Raw genomic sequence first — 10,109 nt, forward strand, 5'->3', positions numbered from 1 at the left:
CAGTGACCTAACCACTACTAAATGGCCCACCTCTTAAAGGTCCACCACCTCCCACAAGCTTCCAACTTATGAACCCTCAGGGGACAAACCTGGACCAGATCCTAATGATGGCTGCTTGCCGTGGAACTACAGCCCTGGCAGGGAGTTTTGGCTGTGACCATGACATTTCACTTCTTCTCACAAAATACATGAAACAAATCAGGTGATAGCAATTATCTCTGCATTTTACTTTGCTTTTTCTGTTTAAAACATTTCATAGTAAAACAAAACAAAAAAATGAATCACGTTTCAGGAGATAAGAATGAACCTGGCCTCCACATTGTGAGACGTAGATCCAAGTTCCCACTTGGCCACTGATGCGTAAGTCTTGGTGAGTCATTTCGAGGCTCTGACCTTTTGACGCCTAAGGTTCCTCAGTATCTTATTCTGGGGGTTCCTTGTCTGCTGTGGTGCTAGGGATGGAGCCCCAGGCCCTGTGTAATCCTGTGTTTTTAAGTAGACACCCTGCCCTGCCTGTTTCTGACGTCCTTCTCTCCTGCACACCATTTTCATTCCTGCTGGACTATCCCATCTCCTTTCTTTCCTCTCCCATCAGAGGGGACAGAGGCCTGGGTAGATACCTGCAGGGGACAGAGGCCTTTCCCATGCCCCCAGCATTCAGGCATCAGGCGTGCTGCTGGGTGGTCTGGAGGACTGGCCCTTCCTTCCTTCCTTCCCCCTGCACCTGGGGTGACCAGGTCCCCTGTGAACTGTGAAAACACCAGCAGGACCTGGCCCGCCTCACCCTCATCCCTGGGAACTTCAGGGGCAGGACCTGCCTCTGGCCAAACAAACCCCTGGCCCAGCAACTCAGACCTACCCAGGCTGTGCTGCTGAAATGGTTTTCAGAAATATGTCTGCCAGAGAGGCCTGAGCCAGCAGCCCTGGAAGAAAGCAGTTTTCTTTTGGAACAACCTCTTTGGGTCCCCGACCCTGGCTAGCTGAACAGTCAGCAGATCTCTCTGGGGAGCCAAACAGCGTCCCAGTCCCTGCCCTGGCCCCTGGAAGGGGTCTGCACCCATCCCATGCCAGAAACCAGCTGTGCATCCTCTCAGATGCTCATCCACCCTGGACACCATCATTTGGGGGGCACCACAAGACTATGACAACCTTCTCAGTTTCATGGGGGCATTGAGAGCCAGAGGGATTGGGGAGAGAAAGGTCTCAAATTGCCAGTGGTGGCCAGTGCAGGGGGAAGGTCAGAGCCCCCTCCTCTAGACAAACATCCCCAATGTGTCTCCCAGGTGAGGGCCTCTGCTAAGCTGTTGAGCAGACCAGGCAAGGAAGGACTTCGGCCACCCAGTTAGAGGGCAGGGACTCTTCTGCAGACGTGGCCCTGCAGCTGTGGAGGGGAGTGAGTGAAGTGACCAGGGGCACCGTTAGCAAAATAGTTTGGGGCTCCTATTGCCCCATAAATCTTCCTGATGGCTTTTCTCAGGCAATAAGCAGAGATGAGGGACATCATGAGCCCAAGGTATTTTCTGCTGCCAAAGTTTGCCAATCCTCTGGGACCTACAGAGTGGCCTTCAGGGAAGGGAAAGCTGGGCTATACCCAGCCCCAGAGCTGGAGAATCAGACCTTGTTGTCTTCAAGGGTCTTAGGACGCAGGGAGAGAGGCCTTTGGACAGGTTTGGGATATGAAGCATGAACGGTTTCAGAGTGAGATTCAGGGCTCAGGAACACAGAAGGTCTGGACCTCCTAAGAAAGGAACCTGTCACGAGTACACTGAGGCCTCCATCCCCTCCATGTCATGTCCTCCTGTCACTCACTGAGCCACACAGTGCCCTCACTCAGCTCCCCGCTCTCAAAGGTAGGTGTCCCCAAACCAGTAGTATTGGGATCCCTTGGGAGTTTGCAAGCTGTGCAGAATCTTAGGGCTCACCCAGACCCACAGAAGCAGAATCTGCATTCTAGCAAGGTCCTCAAGGTCTGAGAAGAGCTGCTGCAGCCTGCCAGAGTCCTGTCCCCTTGCCCCCACCTCCTCTCCCCAGGTGCTCTGGTCTGAATGTCCCTCCAAAACTCAAGTTCAAATTTAATTACCATTGAAACATGCTCGGTAGTGAAACTCTTCAGACGAATGGATTAATGCTGGTATTGCAGGAGCAGGTTCCTGAGAAAAGAATGAGCTTGGGCTGATTCATTCATATTCCACCCCCCTCGCCACCTGATGCCCCTTGCCTTGTTATGAGTAACCAAGAAGTTCCAGCAGATACATTCCCCCAATCTTGCGCTTCCTGACCTCTATACCATGAGCCAAATAAACTTCTACTGGTTGTAGTTTAGCTGGTCGGTGGTATTCTGGTACAGCAACTGAAAATGCACACAGACACCAGGCTAGTTTCCCTGTGCTCTGGGTTGCTCTATGTCCCCTCTCCCCCCTTGTACCACATCTCTGTGTCCTGTGGCCCTGAACTCTGTCAGCCTCCAGATGGAAAATAAAGGTCACACTAATTCCACCAATTCATGCCACTGGATAAATGACTGAGGGAAATGTGACATTCCCCAAGCCTATACAGCATTTCATATTAACACATGACAATAACCCAAATGCCACATGGAAAAAATACAGGACACAGAGTGAGATCGGTGGGGAAACAATGCCCTTGAACCACTCCAGGTGGGCAGTTGCCTATGATCTGGGCTAATCTTGTAGAAGGTGGTTTTATTCAGCCCTTGTCCCTGCTTTTGATGGTGCTGCTGTCATGCTCCCTTGGGAGAGGAAATGGGAGGAGGGAAAATAGGTTGGCTAAGCAAGGAATTCTGGAAAGCAGTGGGAAACAGCTGTGATCCTAAGGGAGGTCCATAGTCCCGCCTGCCCTCCACAACCAGGCAACTCTATTTTCTCTCTCCCCTGTGTCAACCGAATCAACTGAACCCAGGGCTTAATGAGCCTGATTTGCTTCCAAAGCCATCTCTGAAAAGCCAAATAGGTAGGTGCTCATTGAACACCTGACGTGCCTAGTGCATGACTCAGTGGGGCCAGCATGGGCTTTGGAGGCAGAACCACCTCTTAGCTGTGCAAACTTGAGCATGTTGCCTTCAATCTCCAAGACTCAGTCTCTTTGTCTGTATAGAATGATCCCCAATGGGTTGTAGAGTGGATCAAATGTCTATAGTGAGCTATAGACTCATGGTAGTGAGCCTAGCATGGGACTTTTGATCTGTGTCAGTCTCCTCTCCCCTTTCCTGGTGTTGTGCAGAAAAGGAGAAGCTGAGTCACAGCCCTGAAGTCTTACGCAGGGTTCTCCAGGCTTGGCTGTCCGCCTTCTGCCATGTGAGAGAACACAGCACTCCTTCTCTCTGGAGGACACAGCCACGAGGCACCATCTCGGAAGGGGAGAGCACCCCTCTCCAGACACCAATCCTGCCAGCACCTTGATCTTGGACTTTACAGTCTTCAGAACTGTGAGGAAAAGAAATTTCTGTTCTTTACAAATAGCCAGTCTATAATATCTTCTTATAGCAGCACAAAATGTACTATGACAACTAGTGAGCTGAGATGATGAACCATGTTTCCTTCTTTTGAAGTGTGTTTTTCCAAGGCCTTCTGGCAACTAAGACCAAGGGCCAATGAGAAGAGAAGACTGGAGAGGCCCACAAAGTCTCTTGGGTGGAAATTGAACCCATGAAGACACACAAGAGACTGCAGATGCACACACAGCCGGCCAAAGGGCTCGAGGTTAGGATGGAGCAGGACGTGAGTGGAAACGATGACCAGGCCGTAGAGGCAGGGGAACATCAGCAGGGAAGGAAGGGGAGGCGAGAAACTGCGGCCTTCAGGTGGGAGGGCCTGGAGCACCCTGAGAGGCTGAGTTTTCACGGAGTGGAGAGTGTGGTGCAGCACCCCCACGTGGGGCCCAGGCAGGCTCGTGGCCGCAGCGCACTCTGTACTCTGGCTGTATCAGGGACTCCTGGGTTCAGGGCTCTCTTTGTCTTGTCTCTTCACAAGGTCCCTGGGGATTCCGAGACACGGTGAACTCCGAGAAGCTCCTTCCAAGTGATTCTTGTCTCCACGTGACTACAATGTCTTCAGCTTCACTGGAGGGAGGGAGGATGGGAAAACAAACGGGACCTTTTCTATAAGGTGCAAACCATGAACTTGAATGTTCCAGTCCAGCTCCAAAAGATAACGAAGGGACAAGTCTGAACTCCAATATCACTGAACTTCCAAGAACACTAGGACCATGTTCTCCCACCCCAACGCCAAAGCTCAGAGTCCCGGAGGCCTGGCACAGCGCCAAGGAGAAGTGTTTCACAACGCGGATGGCAGGGTCTCTGCAGTCAGAAACTCAGGGCGTCCTCTTTCTCTGAGTCCCATCCAGTTCCAGCTAGGACTGGGAACTGGACCAGGGCTGAGGTGAGGAAGACGAAAGAGAAAGGAGCTCTCTATGCCATAAGCAGGAGCCTCCAGGGCACTCAGATGGCACCTGGATATTTATCCTGCAGCTCTGCCTTGAGTGAGGGGGGACCTTGGGGTTGCTCCCCCTCCTCTCCTGCTTCCATCCGGACACTCTTAACTGGGACCCCCACCTCTGGGAAGTCCTAGCAACCCGTGTTGCAGATTGCATGTGGCCTCTTGTTGGGGTGGGGGTGCTCATCAATTCCTCTCCTTTCTTTTTCTTTTTGCCTATCTGCATTAGTGAAGGCAACGCAAAGGGCCTCCGCGGAAGAGAGAATCGTGGTGTGAGCAGGTCAGGTACAATTTGGGGTGGCTACCCCAGAAGGCCTTGGAAAACATACTTTAAAAGAAGGAAAGAGATGTATGCTAATGAAGCAACTTTGACATTTTCTGCATTTTATGATGGTTCAACATCTGGGGGCCTATGGAGTTGAGAAGGAACGGGCTCTCCTAGGGTTAGTCAAACCCCAGAGAGAGCAAGCCAACCAACCTGGGGTCCATGCTCCCAGACACATCCTTTCTTTAACTCTGACCCACTACGCCAACATTCCCCCTACCTCAAGTCACCCAGAGCCTTTAGCCCAGGCCACACCAAAATGATCCCAACTCTTCAGCCCTAAGTGTGCCCAGCTTCTTATATGTCCTGCCCCTTCCTTTCCACATTAAGGTCTGTGACTCATGCTGCCCCTCACCCCGATGCCTGCTCCCCAGCCTGGTGCTTCCCCATGTGGCCCTGGACGGTGTGTGTGCTGCCTCCAGGTTCTACGTCTGTGAGCACATAAATTCTTTCCTGTGTCTTCGTGTCTTGCCATACCTGATAAAAACCAGCACGGGGTACATTTATAACAAATGTCCACTGGACAATTCTGTCAGCTCTGCTCCTGCTTCTTCCAGTGGAGGGCAGCACTGGGGTCCACAGGGGAGGGTGAGAGGAGGGGTGGAAGGGGAGAAGTGCATTGGGCTAGGGCTAGGAGACTCGGCTTCCCACTCTACTTCGGCAGTCTCTGAGAACCTGAGGTTCTGTCTCAGAAAAGCAAGATATTTTATTAGATGATCCTGGGTCCCTCGTAGCTCTAAATGTCTTTGGACTTAGATGTTTTCTGGAATGATGGAATGTAGTATAAATGCTTATTTATAATGTGAAGTTCAGAAAAAGATAAGCATACCATATTGCACTTCTCCAACAATTAATATGGTGAAAGTCTGGAAGGAAATATACAAAGGAGACAGTTTTAGAGAAGAGATGGGATCATGCGTCTAAATGTAAAATTCAACTTTAAAAAAAAAAGGACCCAACGTTTACAGGTACATGGATGGAGTTGCAGACTATCGTGCTAAGCAAAGTAAGCCAATCCCAAAAAACCAAGAGCCCAATGTTTTATCTGATAAGTGGATGCTGATCCATAATGGGGGGTGGGGCGGCAAGGAAAAATGGAGAAATTTTGTATGGGGGAAGGGGAGAGAAGGAAGTGTGGGGGGAGATGGTGCAATGAGACGAAATTATGACCCTATGTACGGGTATGACTGCATGAATGGTGTGATTCTACAACATGTACAACCAGAGAAATGAAAAGTTGTGCTCCATTGTGTAAAAAATAAAATAAAATTTAATAAAAAATAACTTTTAAAAAAAAGGACCCAAGGTTCCTATTTGTGCAATCAATGCAGAGCTGGTTGGTTCTCCCTCATCACTCTGCTACTTTTATTAGGCCACTATATTAGCTTCTTAAAGCTACTGTGACAAATTATCACAAAAATGGTGGTTTTAAATAACACAAATCCATTACCCTACAGTTTTGGAGGTCAGAAGTTCAAACTGTGCCCCTTTGGGCTAATGTGGAGTGCAGCCAGAGCGGAATTCCTCCTGGAGACCCACAGGGAATCAATCGTTCCTTTTCCTGCTCCTAGGGGCCACCTGCAGTCCTCGGCTCATGGCTTCCGTTGAGCCTCGAAGCTAGCCGTGGCCAGCTGAGTCTTTCTCACATGCCATTCCCAAGATTTCCTCAGATACCAGTTCCTCTCACTCTGGATCTCTGGCCACCTAAATAATCCAGAACAATCTTCCCACCTCAAGGTCAGCTCGTGAGCAACTTTAATTACAACTGAAACCTGAACTATCCCTTGCCATCTGCAGAACATACTCGCTGATTCTGGGGGTTAGGGAGTGGGCATCTTTGAGGGATTGTTATTCTGCCTCCACAGCACTGTGTATCCTCCTGATGACCCTTGGTCATTTGCATCCAGCTTAAGCTGCATAAACACAGCAAGGAGACAGGGCCACCTGTCTTCCTCTGTGACTTGCCTTGGGACCCTGTGGTAACATATGGATAATTCTGCTAGTCAGTGAGATGCCTCTTAGTAAGACATTCAGCTAGCAAACATTTATTAAGTGTCTGCCGTGTACCGAGTCCCTTCCCATGAAGCTTGTAGTCTGATAAAGGAAATGACCTGGTCATATAAACCAAGTGCAAAGCACGAAGTGGAGGAGACGTAAAGCAAGTGAGGTCAAGTGTCATGAACAGTGTCCCCATTCTAAAGGGAGATCTGAGACCTGAGGAGGTCATGGGGAAGGAGGTGGCCCAGCTCAATTCTAGCTCTGGATTTGTAATTTATGGCAATTAGAAATGAGTACAGGATAAGCATCCTGTTCCACTCTCCTTCCTTCTCCCAACCTATCTTCATCTTACTGAACTGAGACAACGTCTCTATTGAAAAAAGAAATGTATATTTATATATTCTTCCAAATATTCAGAATAGCATATAGATAATTCGTTGCCACCTTTTAGTACAATAATTTCATTTTCTATACATTTTGCAACTTGAACTAGTCTCAGGCCAAGTTGAAGATACTCCTAAGTAGGTACATTCATGAGTTTCAGGGGCAAATCTCTTAAGCATGGAATAGCTGGTCAAAGGATATGCCTAGTTTTAATGTTGATAGACATTGTCAAGTTGGCATCCAAGATGCAAAACTGGTTTACTCTCCACCAAACTTGCTATGAGCAGCTATTCTTCCATAGGCCCACCACTGCCAGACAGCATTCATTTTTTATAAAACCTTTGCCATTTTGAGAGGTGGAAAGGGGTGTGTCAATGTGGTTTTGATTTGTGTTTCTCAAATGATGAGTGTGGTGTTTCCCCAATGTGCCATTTTGTTTTACACCTTTAAGTCATCTGGGATTTATTTTGTTATAAGAATAGGACTTATAACAAATAGTGTTATAAGTTCCATAGAGTGGCACTGGCTTATTAAATTATTCACATTTCCCCACCGATTTGAAATACCACCAGTTCTAAATTTTAAAAATGAAAAGAGTCCACTTCAATCTAAACCTCACACCATACACAAAATTAATTCAGAATGGAGCATAGATTTAAGAGTAAAGTATGAAACTTAGAGGAGATTATAGGAGGCCTTCTTTAGTACTAGGGCCAGGCAAAGGTCTTGAGCATGACACAAAAATCACAATCTGTAAGATAAAAAATTAATCAACTGGACCTCACCAAACACATTTGCTCTGTAAACAATTCTATTAAGGGGATGAAAACACAGCTACAAATTGGAGCAAATATCGTCAAACCCACGCATCCAACAATGGCTTGTTTATATAATGTATAGAAAACTATCAAAACTCAATAGTAGGGGCTGGAGTTGTAGTTCAGTGGTAGATCCTCAGCACCACATAAAATTAAATAAATAAAATAAAGGTATAAAAAAGAATCTTAAAAAACTCAATAGTAAATTTTTAAAACTCAGAAAATACAATGATAACATGGGCAAAAGACTTGAACAGATATTTTGCCATAGAAGAGAGAGGGTTGGCAAATAGGCCAACCATATGAAAACATGTTCAACATCATTAGCCATTTGTCAAGTGCAAATCAAAACTAAAGCTAGAATAAACAAGATAGCAGTCTATACCTATTAATGGCTAAAATAAAAATAGTGTACATCCTCAATGGCATAAGGACCTCCCAATTAGGTCCCACCTCTTAAAGATCCATGCATCTCCCAGAAGTGCCATTCTGTGGGCCTTTGGGGGAACACCCACCCAAACCACAAAAAAATGCTTTGCATGAGTGCTCACAGCACTTTTGTTCATCATAGCAAAAAACTGTAAACAACTCTAGTGTCTTTTGATAAGAACAGTTAAATAGATCCATACAACACAGTATCATTCATCAGTGAAAAAGAATGAACCATTAATACATGCAATAATCAAAGTGGACTTCAGGAGTACTGTAGTCTTGTGAAAAAAGCCAATCTCTAAAGGCTACAAACCCTACAGGGTAGGGTTTATACATCATTCTCTGAATGGTAAAATTGTTGATATGCAGCACAGGGTAGTGGTTGTCAGGGGTTGGGCAGGAGATAAGGGGCCAGGGACACAAACAGGCAGTACTGCAGAGTTCTTTTGCAGTGAGCGAAGAATTCTCTATCTTGATTGTGATTGATGATTACATGAACCTAAAACCGTAACACAATTGTACAGAAAAATACACACACATACACACACACATACACACACACTCAAATTAATGCAGATTTTTAAATGGCAAAAATAAAATGAAATCTGTAATCCAGTCAAAAGCAATGTACTAAAGTCCACTTTCTGTTTTTTAAGATGCCATTATGGCCAACACTGCAGGTATTACTTTGCAATTTCCTGTGAATCTATAACTATTTCAAAAGGAAACATTTACAAAAATTTAAAGGACAGGAGGCCTAAAATTTATGAAAGAAGAAATTCAGTTTTTCTAAGGCCTTCCCGTTTCACAGGATAGTTCTGTTTGGCGGATGTTGGATCCTCAATAACCTATTCCCCTTCCCTTCTCCCCAGACACACAAGGTACCCTTTTGAAAAGATTCCAGTTGAATGGAGGGCGACTTAAACCAACACAAACACACACAAAAAGAGTGTGTTTAACCACATAAAAGTGGTTAAAAAGAATACCAGCATGCAGTTACCCAGATTCATCAATTGTGGATATTCTAAGCCATTTGTTTTCTGACGTTGGATTTATTGATCAATCTACATCATTGTTTCTGAACCATTCCAGCATAAGTTACATTGAGTGCCTCTGTCCCTACAACTTCACGCTTTATTTCCTAAGAATACTCTCTTATACAATTAAAGCACAGCGCTCAACTTCAGTAAATTTAATGCTGATAATACTTTCATCTTTCCTGTTTCACTGTTGTGAAATAACGTCTGGTACGGAATCCAGCCCGAGGTCAGGCACTGCACAGTGGTCATACAACACCACGTGGAGAACCTGAGATTCAGAAGATCTGGCTTTACCACCAATCCCCCCACCCCACCCCTCCCCGTCACGGGGTACCCAGGATTCTCATTGGTAAAGCAGAGTCGTCGCGACTGACCGCCTTATCCATGTGAGCAAAGGCGACGGTCTGTAAGAGCTAAACGGAGTGACTCTTGGGCATCCCGGGAAGACGCCTGCGAGTGGCGCCTGCGAGTGGCTGGCGGCAAGGGAGACCGCTTTGGTTTTCGCGCCCAGCCTGGGAAACGGGTTGGAGCGGAGGGAGGCGAGTCGGGGAAGAGATCGGGGAAGAGATCTGGGAAGAGCGGAGCGCGACCGTGCGAAGGACCCCCACCACCTCCGGGTCACCTGGCGCGCCGGGCAGCCAATCCGCGGCGCGGCCCGTGC

The sequence above is a fragment of the Marmota marmota genome, unplaced genomic scaffold (genome assembly GCF_001458135.2).
Source record: "Marmota marmota marmota unplaced genomic scaffold, marMar, whole genome shotgun sequence".
NCBI lineage: Eukaryota > Metazoa > Chordata > Mammalia > Rodentia > Sciuridae > Marmota > Marmota marmota.